Source organism: Myodes glareolus, chromosome 1 (genome assembly GCF_982192425.1).
Source record: "Myodes glareolus chromosome 1, mMyoGla1.1, whole genome shotgun sequence".
NCBI lineage: Eukaryota > Metazoa > Chordata > Mammalia > Rodentia > Cricetidae > Myodes > Myodes glareolus.
In genome coordinates, this window is record NC_142026.1 from 45,326,552 (window position 1) to 45,339,173 (window position 12,622).

Consider the following 12,622-nt stretch of genomic DNA (forward strand, 5'->3'; position numbering starts at 1 on the left):
TATATATGTATATTTACCATATTGCATTGTACACTTCTACCTCTGATTAAGATACTTATATATTGTCTATGTATTCATATATATATTTACCATATTGCAACGTATACTTGCACATTGTTTATATTTGGAGGTCATATTGTCCTGATTTATTGCACAGTTGTTTATTGTCTCAGTCTTTAAGTTAGATAGGTATTGAGAATTATATAGATCAATAGTCATCTAATTTTGCCATTTATAATTAGACTAATCAGGTTCTTTAGATACACAGAGATTATATTCAGTATAGATAGATAATCTTCAACTTCTTCAAAGAGCTGTAGAAAATGGCCTTTAATCTAATTCAGAGTTCTGTGGTAGTGAGACACAATCACTCCTGGCAACACTGATCTATTCCCGAGAGAATGTTGAACACCAAAGACACTCCACCTGGAGCCTTTCTTCTTGCCAGAACTGGCCTTTGGGTAAAGAAATGCCCATACCTCAACTACTGACAGAGTTACAGAATATCCGTAAATGGATAAAACAGGACTGTCATATCCTGCCAAGACAGGGTAAGATAGTTTTGAAAAGTTTCTTGCCTTTGAAAATGGTATGTCAGTTACATCAGGCCTTAGCCAAAGTTGGTTGCTTCAAAACTTTGGGTGTTTGCCCCGGTAGCCAGTTGTCTCTGTGATTTGTTACATGCTCTGGAAGTTGTTTGATTGCACTTCCTAATTACACAGGTAACATTATTTCCCTTCTCAGATCTTCTATGGGATGGAAGATTATATAAATGTAGTTACTTTCCTCTCATGACTTGGCCAAGTTATTTGTTATACAAGACTTAAGCTAGTTAGAATAGGATATTTGTATTTATTGTATATAATTTCATAGGTTTGTACTTATTGTATATAATTTCGTAGTAGGCTTAGAACTCTCTTACTTAAACAAAAGGGGGAGATGCTGCGGGAGCTCCTTCAGCCAATAGCCGCTGAGATGCCAGCCCATTGGGGCGTGGTCTCTCTCTCTTTAAAAAAAGCAGTGACTGTCCTCCACTCTCTCTCTGGCTTCCGGCTCCACTTCCAGCTCCTAGACTCCTTTCCTGTTCACGCAGAGGGGCTGTTGTCTGGGACGGTAATCTGTAAATTTTTTTCCCCTTTGAATAAATAACCTTTCTATTAATCATAATTCCAAACTGGTATGGGATTGTTTGTGACTTACGCCTTCAGGGGATTATAGTTAAGAGATTACTATGAGTCTCAGAAGAGACTTTGGACTGAATGCATTTTTTTGAATTATGATATGGCTACAAGCCTTTGAGGGCCTGCAAGTAGAATGAGGTGGTTTGAAAGAAAAGATCTTCACTTTTTGTTCCCAATGAATTTATTACTCATACTCATTGTCTTTTGGACACTTTCATAGACTTCAAGAAAATGCTGTGCTGACAACTACCTATTAAACAAAAATCACATCAAAGACACATTGGGATCACATTAGAAGGCTTGCAGCCTTTAGAGTGAGGGTACACTTACGTCTCCAAGCACAGCCTCCAACCTTCCACTCTCGGGGTTTCTGTCCGGTAAGCCCCACCTCTGATTTAATACCAAGTTCTTTCCTTAAGGAGATAAATGGGGGATGCTTTCTTTTATGAGGTAATAACTGCTGCCTCTACTAAATAAACTTAGCGGCTGAGGTATTTATAGGAAATAAGCTCAAAGCTAAAACTCTAAGGGATCTTTTAGCCTCGGCTATGAATTTAATTGTGTATCTCCAGGAGGGCCCTCAGGTCAGCTCTTTTATTATGATTGGGCATCTCTCTCCTATGCTGTTCCCCTCTTTTCTGCTTCTCTCCACATTTCTGGAAGCTGGCTCTAAGAATTCTGTAATAAATTTCTCATTTTCTCCATCACAAGTGTTTTATTCTTCAATTGGCAATCCCTAATCGCCACCTAGAAGCACATCGCACACAGCATCCAAAAATTAAAAGGAATTGACTTAGCCCTCTCCTTCCTCGGCGACCAAGAGTGTGTGGAAAACATTGACCAGAAACCGGGATTTAAATCAATTGAAAACCAGAGTTGTGCGATTGAGGGAGAGGTTGTGAAATCTTAAAATAGTCCTGGGCGCTTTCCCTCAGGGAAATTGAAATTCGGCTGTTCACTACATTGGGTTAATTTACTTCTGAACTACAGCTTGCTACCTATCAAAATAAAATGGGGGCCTCTGTAAATAAAATGGACTCTCTGTGTATTCAATGCTACATCAGCTACGGGCTGAACAGATTTTTTTTTTTTGTACTACATTTGCAAAATGTATTTGGGGCGTGTATGTGTGTGTGTTAATTAGGTCACAAGAATACTTACAGAAATCATTTCAAAAAGTCACTGGGACATTCTGAAAGGACAAGGAGTGTCTCCTAGTAGAGCTATATGCAGCCTTTAGATCTGCAGGAATGTCCGTCACGTCAATCACAAGCTGTTCTCAGCGTGAGGAACAGCAGTGGGCAGAAGTGACTTTTTGACAAGGGTTGGTGGCTCTCCAGAAGATGCTGAGCTGGCCTCACTTGTCATTTAATACAATAATCTATAATTGATCCAAGTGTGCTATTGGGTGTGAGTGTTTTTGTTTGCTTTTTTAATGTTCTAACCGTTCCTCAGTCTGGGAATTTAAATACTAAAAACTTCAAAATGACACAATTTCACAGAAACCTGTTTGTTTATTAGAAATAAATTATTCTTATCTAATAAAGATTGTAGTTGTTGCTTTGAATGAATTCACATCTCACAGCAGAGTTTTCCAGTGCCTATCCGTATCTCCTGGGACCTACTGGTGGGGCACCTGTAACTGGACTGGATGGCTCCCAAACACACTAAGGGCTTCCTTCCTGAAGCACACATGGCTCATTCTCAGGCCAAGGGTGTTGCACACCGGAAGTCCCAGTACGTGAGCATCTATATAAACTACAGTCAACAGTTACTAGTAAATACATGGCTGCCGACTCCTAGCAGGTCAGTTCTACTGTGTGTCCTACACAATCACTACCAGACTTCCCAGGCAACTGAACTCCGCAGTAATGAATTCACTAATCTACTCTTTATTAGCAGATCCTCTGTCTACTGCCTCACAAGCTCACTGGCTCTCCCAGGGTCTGCCCCCAGAAGAGCTTAATTAAACGTATGAAAAGCCTTGTGTCTAGATTGCTTGTGTCTAGTTCCCAACTAAGATCATTTAAAGCATTAGCAATTTTTCTTATTCTACTAGAGTTCTGTAGTTTTTGTTTGTTTTAGACTTTTTGTTGTTGTTGGTTTAGTTTTGTTTTTTGTTTGTTGTTTGTTTTTTCGAGACAGGGTTTCTCTGTGTAACAGTCTTGTCCTGGAACTCACTTTGTAGACCAGGCTGGCCTCAAACTCACAGAAATCTACCTGCTTCTGCCTCCCAAGTGCTGGGGTCAAAGGTGTGCGCCACCACCGCCCGGCTGTTTTAGTCTTTTTATTTTTTGTGTGAAGTCTGATAGTTAAAAGCATCGATCAGGTCTGGGTTTCACGCCTGGCTTCCTGGCTAATTAGCCAAGAACTAAGTGATTTAATGTCTCCGACTTTCAGTCTTCTGTAAAGCAGGGATCAGAACGACACCTATCGAAGCTGTGTCTGGCATCTACTGGATAACACACTGCTCGATTCAGTGTTCAGTTCTTACCAGAGTGTTGTCTAGTAGGAAACAATGCCGGCCGTGGTTAGTTGGCTTCATAGCTTCCTGTTTTGTTAGAAGTCTTTTACTGTGTCTAAATTCATCTAAAGTAGCTAGGCTTCATATAGGCTTATGGGGTGGTGGTGACTGACCAGTTAGATGGAAGAAACTTCCTGTCACTGTCAACTTCTGCATGTCTGTCACTCACTCTCTCCATAGCACCCTCCATAGCTACAGCAGAAGCCCCAGGATTTTCAGGAAGCTTCTGATGGCCATTCAAGCTAAGTGGGCTTTTCTTTCTTTCAGTGGTCTAGCTAAAGGACTTATTTTAACATGTGACCACATGCAAGACCTTTGTGGTGGCTCAGGTAAAGTCAGATACATGGTCAAGTCGTGTTCTAGATATTTTGTATTTATATATACATTCAAAATTCATTATTTAAGAAATGGAACAATAAGCTGGGTGGTGATGGCACACACCTCTAATCCCAGCGCTCGAGTAGCAGAGGTAGGTGTATCTCTGAGTTCTAGGCCAACCTGGTTTACAGAGTGACTTCCAGGACAGTCAGAGCTACACAGAGAAACCCTGTCTCAGAAAAACAAAAAAAAAAAACCAAACCAATAATGAAAGAAAGAAAGAAAGAAAGAAAAGGAAGGAAGGAAGGAAGGAAGAAAGAAAGAAAGAAAGAAAGAAAGAAAGAAAGAAAGAAAGAAAGAGAGAGAGAGAGAAAGAAGGAAAGAAGTGGAGCAATAGAAATAATCTTTGGATGGCATATTTATTTGGACTGGAGAGAGGGCTCAGAGTAGGAGCATTTTCTACTCTTTCAGAGGACTCAGGTTTGCTTCCCAGCACCATGTGGCACCTCATAGCCATCGGTAACTCCAGTTCCAGAAGTTTCATGTCCTCTTCTGACTCCTCTGACACTAGGAACACATGTGGTTCATAGACATATATATAGGGAAAACAACCACATGCATAGAATGAAATTATTTTTAAAACAATGTGTTTACTAATATTTGAAATTATTTTAATTTGATAGATACAAGTATATAGGACTAAATTTACAAAGCAGTATAAAAAATGATTTCTTTCTTTGGTTTTTCTTTGTTTTTGTTTGATTTTTTTTTCAAGACAGGGTTTCTCTGTGACTTTGGAGCCTGTCCTGGAACTAGCTCTTATAGACCAGGTTAGCCTCAAACTCACAGAGATCTGCTTGCCTCTGTCTCCCAGGTGCTGGGATTAAAGGCGTGTGCCACCACCTGGCTTGATTTTTCTTCTGAACTACATTTTAGGGTTAGAAAAGCTAATCCATTCCTACCTCCCCAACCCTTCTCACTTAGTTTTCTGTTTTTATTAATAACAGCATAAGGCCAATTTATGCTGGCCATATACTTCTAGGAATGAGAGCATGTTGACCTACCCAGGCCATATCATTAAAAAAATGTCTCCACTCCCCCCCCCCCCCAAAGTCACCAACTGTCAATAGCCCTTCTATTTGAAGTCAGGGCTCATAATAGAATGTTGATTGACTTGATCTTATGCGGATCTTGTTCGGCCAACAACAGTTGTAAGTTCATGAGTCCGTGGACCTGCCATGTGCAGAAAACACTGTTTTGCTCTGGTCCTCTTGGCCTGTGGTGCTTCTATACCTCCTCACAACACTTGCTGTATAGCAGGTGAAGTCAGGGACCCACTCAGAGCCAACACGGAAGCTTCTACTCCTCTCACTCATCCATAGCATCGCCCCCAGAATGCTTTCAGATGCTATCATTACCCACTACAGATACCTCTCTGCCCCGGCGCTCTCAAACTCCCCCAAGATTGCTAGTCTGGGAGACTCTTGGCATCTAAATAAAGCCATCAGGTGTGGTTAATTTAGATGAAAACACTCACGTCAAGCTATTGGTAGGTTAGTGGATAGCACTGTAAGCTAGAAGGGCGGTTAGAATCCAGACTTAAGAAACAGACAGGAACTAACCAAAGATGACAGCAGCCAATGGGCAAATCCACAGTCCCAATCACGTCACAGTAACCACTGGGCACTTGCTGTCACCTTGCGACCTTATATTTATGAACATTGGCTACAATGAGGCAGCCAGCCTAGGCTGTCCCTGACCCTCACTCACATGGGGGCAGCCTCTTAGCCAAGACTGAGCCATACATCTCCTCCTGCTCCCAACCTCACATGTATTAGCTATAGAGGGGCTTCTTCCATCATCATTATTATTATTTTAACAAAGGGAACTTTATGCTAATATATTTTTATGAAATTGTTGTCTTTAGTACAAATTAGAACAAGTTAAGGTATGTGGAGTTGAAGATTGAATGGGCCATCATGATACATTGGTAGTTACAATAGTTCTGTAATCTTACCATTTGTAGTTAATTGTGGCTTTACTTCAAACAGTGAACTGAACAACCTTTAAAATCCATAAGGAACACTAAAGATATTGTGTTACCATAAACTCTTAGTTTTCTTTTGCAATGATTGATTTATATTTATTGTATCAAAGAAACTGAAATTTCCTTTAGGGGCATCAATGGGAGACTATAATTTACTTTCTTGGTCTCCACAGAGTTCTATCCAATGAGTGAAGCCCTAGCCAGTTGGCTAAGTGAGTGTACAGACATTGCTATGCTTTGCTTTCTCAGAGGTTGATTGTTCTGATCTATGGTCCCCTCTCATTGTTAAGAGAACATGGACACAAAGAGGGCGAAGAGGGGTCTATGTCTTTATAACATTGGCATTCTCTGTGGTTGAGTTACCATCTTGTTTGATTTTTTTCCAATACAGGGCTCCCTCGTCTCAGATTCTATGAATCCAGCTTATTCGTGACAGATGGAGCGCATTCTCACTCTAGTAGGATGGCAAAGGCAGCCCCAGCAACAGATGTGCACTCCAGGATGGCAAAGGCAGCCCCAGCAATAGGTGGTTGAAATTCAGATCCAACCTCCTGAGGTGCACCTGGTGGTTGTGGGGCTGTGATCCTACTTACTGGGAAGATTAAGGCAGAGAGATTGCAAGTTTGAGCCCTGCTTGGGTATAAAATGAGTTCAGGGTCAGCCCAGAAAAGACCCTATTTCAGAAATGAAAAAGGCAAGGCTCGGAGATGCAACTCTATGGCAGGACACATACAAAGCACAGGCCTGTGACCTTGCTATGTTCATTCCTTCGTCCCTTCGGATGATGGTTTCTGAGCAGAGGGTCATAGTGATCTCTGCTCATCCCAGAGTGAACCAGAGACTGAAGAATTAAATGTCTGACCTCTGGCAAGCAGTCTGAGAATGTTGATCAATGTTACTCCCACTCAGGCTTGTAAGAATGCTGTTCTGCCATGAGCTCATTGGTTCTGTCCTTGTCACCACAGTTAATTTTGCTCTGAACTGTTGACCACACCCCTTCTTGTTATGTCCTTAAGGCAGGGTAAACAGTGACACCACAGTAGGCTGGGTATTTGAATGAGATGCATAAAAGCTGTAAACCTGCTAATAATTTAGGTTTTGGAGGCGTGAGGTGTTTCTCAAGCATTTATAGATATCACAGAGATAAGAAATGAAATGGGGGTGTGGGACACTTCTGTATGATGGAAATGTTCACGATGGACATTTTCTTGGCTGTTAAGTATATCCTTGGGGTCATATTTGCCTACTAGTACCACTTTGGGTTTCATCCGGGGTGGAATGAGTTTCGTTTTGTTACTTATATGAAGATTTTTTTCAGCCAGTTTATAACATCGATTCCTAGAATGGGTTGTTCTCTCTTGGACACTAAAAGATGTATTTAGAAGGGTGCATTGTAATCATAAAATTCTGCAATAGGCCTGCATAGCACACATACCCTGCTCTGCAGCTGAGAACCAGTTCTCTTCACAATAGGATGCATCTAGGTGAGAACTTGCTTCCACCAGTGAACAGTGTGTGTGTGGCAGGGGTGGGGGACTGGAAACTCACCAAGGCCTCCTTCATAGCGAGCTGGTGGCTCACTGGCTTACAGCTACACTCGGCATTCCTCTGTCTAGCTGTCAGCTTCCTCATAGCCCAGGGGCAGCATTCGGTGTCCAGTGTCTGGTCACCAGTAGAAGCCAGGCAGCTGTGAGAGCAGCAGTAGCTTTCTGACCTCTGTGTTGATGTGCTTGTCCTTGAAATCCACACCACCAGGCAGATCCTCATCTTCGATTCCTTGAATCCATCCAATCATTTTGTGAGTACAAGATGGCCTGCTTTAAACCTTTCAATCTAATGCTTGGTGGTGTCTTTTTCCTGCATTGAATTCTATATGGATGTTGAGAATAATTAAGAGCTATGTGGGCTTTGAGTGGCATTCAAGTTTATAGCGCTAGAGGGACTCTTCAAAGAAGGAAAGAGTAAAGTCTGTGTAATAACATGTGTGATTAATTTTACACAGGAAAATCGTAGAAGGTTATATTTTTTTAAAAAAATCAATATTTATTTCTAGAAAACCCAAAGTGAGGTCTAAGAGAGAGGCTTATGTTTTATGCATGTGATTCTTAAACTGTATTTTTAAAATAATTTTCATGAAATACATGCTTTCTTTTTTGTTTTGGGAAGAAATATGTGTTTTCCAATTTAAAAATTTTAAGTATAAAAAATAAAAAATTTCTGTAACAGTTTGAATATATAACAACAAATTGAACTGGGCTGGTGAGGTGGCTCAGCAGATAAGTGTTCACCAGGGAAGCCTAACTTCCTGAGTTTGATTCCCAACAACCACAGTAGGCAAGAGCTCCCAAAAATTGTCCTTAGACTTACACACATACACACACTGTATTAACAAATTAAATTAATTAAAACATCACCTTGTTATTTATCTTTTTATACATTTTAACTTTAGCCCCGACTGGCCAGGCACTCAGAGCTCTACCTGCTTCTGCCTCCTGAGTGTTGAGATTAAATGTGCGCACCACTGTGAAAGTATTATAGCACCAGGGCATAGTCTTAGAACTTCCTTGAGCCATCTTACATTGGAACGAAAGTGCTGATTACTCTAAGGCATGGTATTACATAGCATTAGGGAAAAAGGAAAAACCACAACACCTGCCCACCAAGGGTCACGAAAACTCTGGGCCGCTTTTGTTTTGTTTTCTGATTGAGTCACGTGTCTCTGGACATCGAGCCCCTTCTGCCTAGCATCAACAGGAAATTGATGACTCAGTGGTGACTGACCCCGTAATGATGGCTCTTCACAAAGCGTGACCTGCTCATGTCAGCCTGTCACGGCTCAGGAATGTCTTTCACTCTTCACGGCTTTTCAGGTTCCTCAGCACTGGCCGGGGACTGACAGAGTCTTGGTCATTCGGCGGAGTCGGCATCCTCTCTGCATGGCGCTGCATGAGCGCATGCAACTGTAGTCTTCCCTGCAGGAGAAAATGCTGGTGGGGTTTTACTTTTTACTGTGTGTGTGTGTGTGTGTGTGTGTGTGTATGCGCGTGCACGCACGTGCCCCGAGAGACATTAACATCCAGTCGGATCTCTGGGAAATGCCCTGGCAGTGATCAGGAGCTGTCCAGTGTGGGCGCTGGGAACCACCCTTGGTGTTCTACAAGAGCGGCAAGGGCTCTTAACCGCCGCGCCATCTCTGGCAGCCCACAAATACAGTTTCCCTCAGTGGCTACAACGAAGTGTTCCTGTTCTACTTCCGTGTCTGTGGACAGGCAGGACTTCTGTGTCTGTGCTGAATCACCATGGACTTCTGAAAGGATTATAAATGGAAATTCAATTCAGATTATGTAGCATCGCAATGCCGATGAACCAGTTCCCAAGACAACCGTATTTATGGGCACAGGCGGCAGCACCTGTGCAAGCAGCAGCAGCCACCAATTATGTGACAGCCCAGCCCCAGAGTGCTTAACAGGTGAGAACCAATTGTCCTTAGCATGGTGTCCAATAACACCGTGCTATTCTTTTGATCCTCAAATAACCTTTCAATCAATTTTATTACATCTCAGATGAGGAAAAATGGGATTATCAAGATGTATAGTTATTAAGAAGCAGGTCCTTCTAAATCTAGCAAGTCTGTTCCCAGTGCCCACGATCTTAACCAGCATCCCACCCTGTCTCCTCATTGTCCTAGGGCTTTTCTTTCATTGTAGCATAACAGTCATAATTATAGCTGCTTAACTCCAGCAGAAGGAATAAAGGTTAAACATTGTCAAACATTACATAATCAGATTGCCTCCATTTTTAATCATAATCTGTACACTCATTACCATACTGACCCATATGCTTTCGACACTCAAAGATACATTTTAATATAAAAGTCATGCTCATCCTCAAAAATTTGGAAACTACAGAATCGAGAAGTAAGCAAATAAGATTGTTACAACCGTGTCACCTGTGGGCAGTCATTACCAACATGGCAAGTTTCTTTTAAAACTTTCTGGCACATTTTCATATAGTTGAGATTATAGTCGAAATAGTTTTGGTGTCTTACTTTGTCTATGTAGCACATTGTAGTTGCTTCCTTGAGCTGCTGGAAAAACTGACCACAAATGGTGTCACTTAGAACAGTAGAGATGTATCTGCTCAGAGTAATGGAGCCCACCAGCCTGGAGACTTCTGTGAGTGTCAGAGGGCTTTTGTTGGGGGAGTTACCACGTGTTGCCTCTTTGCCACCCTAGTGGATTCTCTTTCAAACTTAGACACTCTAAAACTAAAGCAATTTTCTATAGTCACCAGCTTCCAAGGAGCACCAGCATCTTGCTGTTGCTAAGCGACAGGGATAATGTGGTTCTCACCAAGGTGCTTGTGCTCTGTCCCTCCCATGGCTATCAGTTGACTTCGGGTCCCACTGGAACTGGGAGATGCCTGTTGTCTTGGTGAAGTATGCTATTGTGTAACTTTATAAGAGACTAGTGGGCCACCTGAGCTGGAGTTTCCTGATTGTTTCGGCTCTCCATCTCTAGGGTCTCTGGATAATGTGAATGCACAATGCTTCGTGGTAGAGAAAAAAAGTTGCTGGGAAGAGAAGATAAGAATTGACCCTGATCTAGATCAAACTCCAGCTCGGGCTGCCCTTTTTGTCTTCAGCAAAAGGTGGTTTAAGCTACCTTTGAGATTAAATGTCCTCTGCAGAATGAAGGATTCAAAGCTTGTCTTAGGCCATTATTAGGAAGGGCAGTGAGCATGTGTGTCAGGACACTGCACAGCCAAATGATGCTACACGAGAAGATGTCTTACAAAGAAGTAGGCAATAGACGAGCTGTCTCTCAGGTGCTTTCATTCTCAGGGCCCATTCACCTCACTGGGGTGCCGTGTGCCTACCTTCATGCCATTTGCTGTGCATGCATGATGCCAAACAATTGAAACTATAGCTCTCCCCAAAGATATGCAGTATTCTCCCCATTATAAATAAGATTTCCTGAAGCAAGACATAATGATAGAGTTTGTACTTGAGGGTCGATCCATACTGTATGTGTTAGAAGAAGAATATAAAATGCACAGTACATCGCAGAGTTGGGAAATGATGGTATGGTCTTTTAAACATAGCCAATAAGAACCTGAACAATAGACTGATGTTTCTACAGTAGCATAACTTATTCGAGAGTATGATTAGCAGAATTAGTGAAACTACCCATAGTGCTGGTAATTTTGTAGTGTGTGTGTGTGCGCACACACACACACACACACACAATATGTAGATGCCCACACCATGGCATGTTTGTGAAGGTCAGAGAATAACTTTGAGGATTTGATTCTCTTCTTCTACTTCTACATGGTTTCAGGGATTGAACTCAGGTTGCCAGGCCTGTGCTGCAAGCACCTTAATCCACTGAGTCAGCCCAGTGCTTCTAGTTTCGACAGCAAAACAATTTGTTGTTTTAGAGAATATCAATGGAGACACATTATATCTTTCAAATTATAATTTGAAGTTACCTTGCTGTATTAAAGGTTTCCTATATGTTTACTGTATACATGCTTATTACCATATATTGATAAAATATTATAGTACTTAAAAATAGTCAAAAAGTCTTTTTTTTTTAAAAGAAGAAAAAGATTTTTTTTTTGGCAAGATAGGGCCCTAGGATCAGGAATTTAAGCAGTCAAGAAGCAGGGAATTACTTTAAAAGCTGTTGAAGGGTCATGAGCCAGAGATGTCTTCTAGAAATTCAGGGGCAGCAGATCCAAAGGGAGGAATTCCTTACCTCGGGGTTGTGAGCTCTTTGAAAGCATCAATGCTGTCTCATACATGGTTGTTCCGTATACAGCCCAGAACCTGACACAGTGCAGCAGGAGCCTAGCTGAAGGCCAGTTCATACATGCTCTCTCAAGGTTGCTGTGTCCTCCATGCAGCAGGGTCAGGTTTGAGGAGTTCGTCACCTGTTTAGCTGAAGTCCTAAGTGTTTGCGTCATATTCCTGTCTGCTCCTCTGGCCTCTCCGTGTGTGGTGTTGAATCATTAGTAGAAAGGGGAGGCGTATTGAGCTTATCATTAACCTTTTATTTTGACATGTAATCAGCCAGGATTTATGATATGCTAAAGGCTCCAACGTCTGTGAAAGGGAACATAAATGTATAAATGGGAGTATTTTTGTGGTATTGAGCTTGGAATAATATAGCCATTTGTTTTCATTGCGGCACTGTGTGTCTGATATGCTTTTATTTTCAGGTGGGTAATGACCTGCTAAACAAATGAGATATATTATTCCAGTCTATCCTGGCCTAGAGATCTGTTTCAACTTTGCCTTACCAAGCTTTCCAGTTAGAAGTCAATACAGAATATTTAAAAAAACCCACTTTCCTCTCCACCTTATGTTAATTTTGGGGAATCTATTATCATGATTCAAAATTCTATTGTGAAGAGATGAGCATTTTAGTTAAACCCACTTTTAAGAGAAAATGTACTACCAACGTTTATGCGGATCAGACCTTGTAACAATTTAATGCTAAATTAGTTCAGTAACCTTAATTAGTTTAATTAAATTAAATGACTTTACAA

The 12,622-nt window shown here is 41.5% G+C and overlaps 1 long non-coding RNA gene across 2 annotated transcripts in view; it reads right to left on the reverse strand.

Annotated features, from left to right (window-relative positions):
• LOC125405477 (uncharacterized) overlaps window positions 1-12,139 on the reverse strand; it is a 28,539-nt gene extending 16,400 nt beyond the window's left edge. Inside the window, exon 1 of one of the 2 annotated variants that reach the window (XR_015737823.1) lies at window positions 11,830-12,139. This is a non-coding gene — a long non-coding RNA (uncharacterized LOC125405477). The remainder of the gene's footprint in view (window positions 1-11,829) is intronic. The other variant, XR_007233581.3, reaches the window with a different exon arrangement.
• Between the last annotated feature and the right edge of the window lie 483 nt (window positions 12,140-12,622).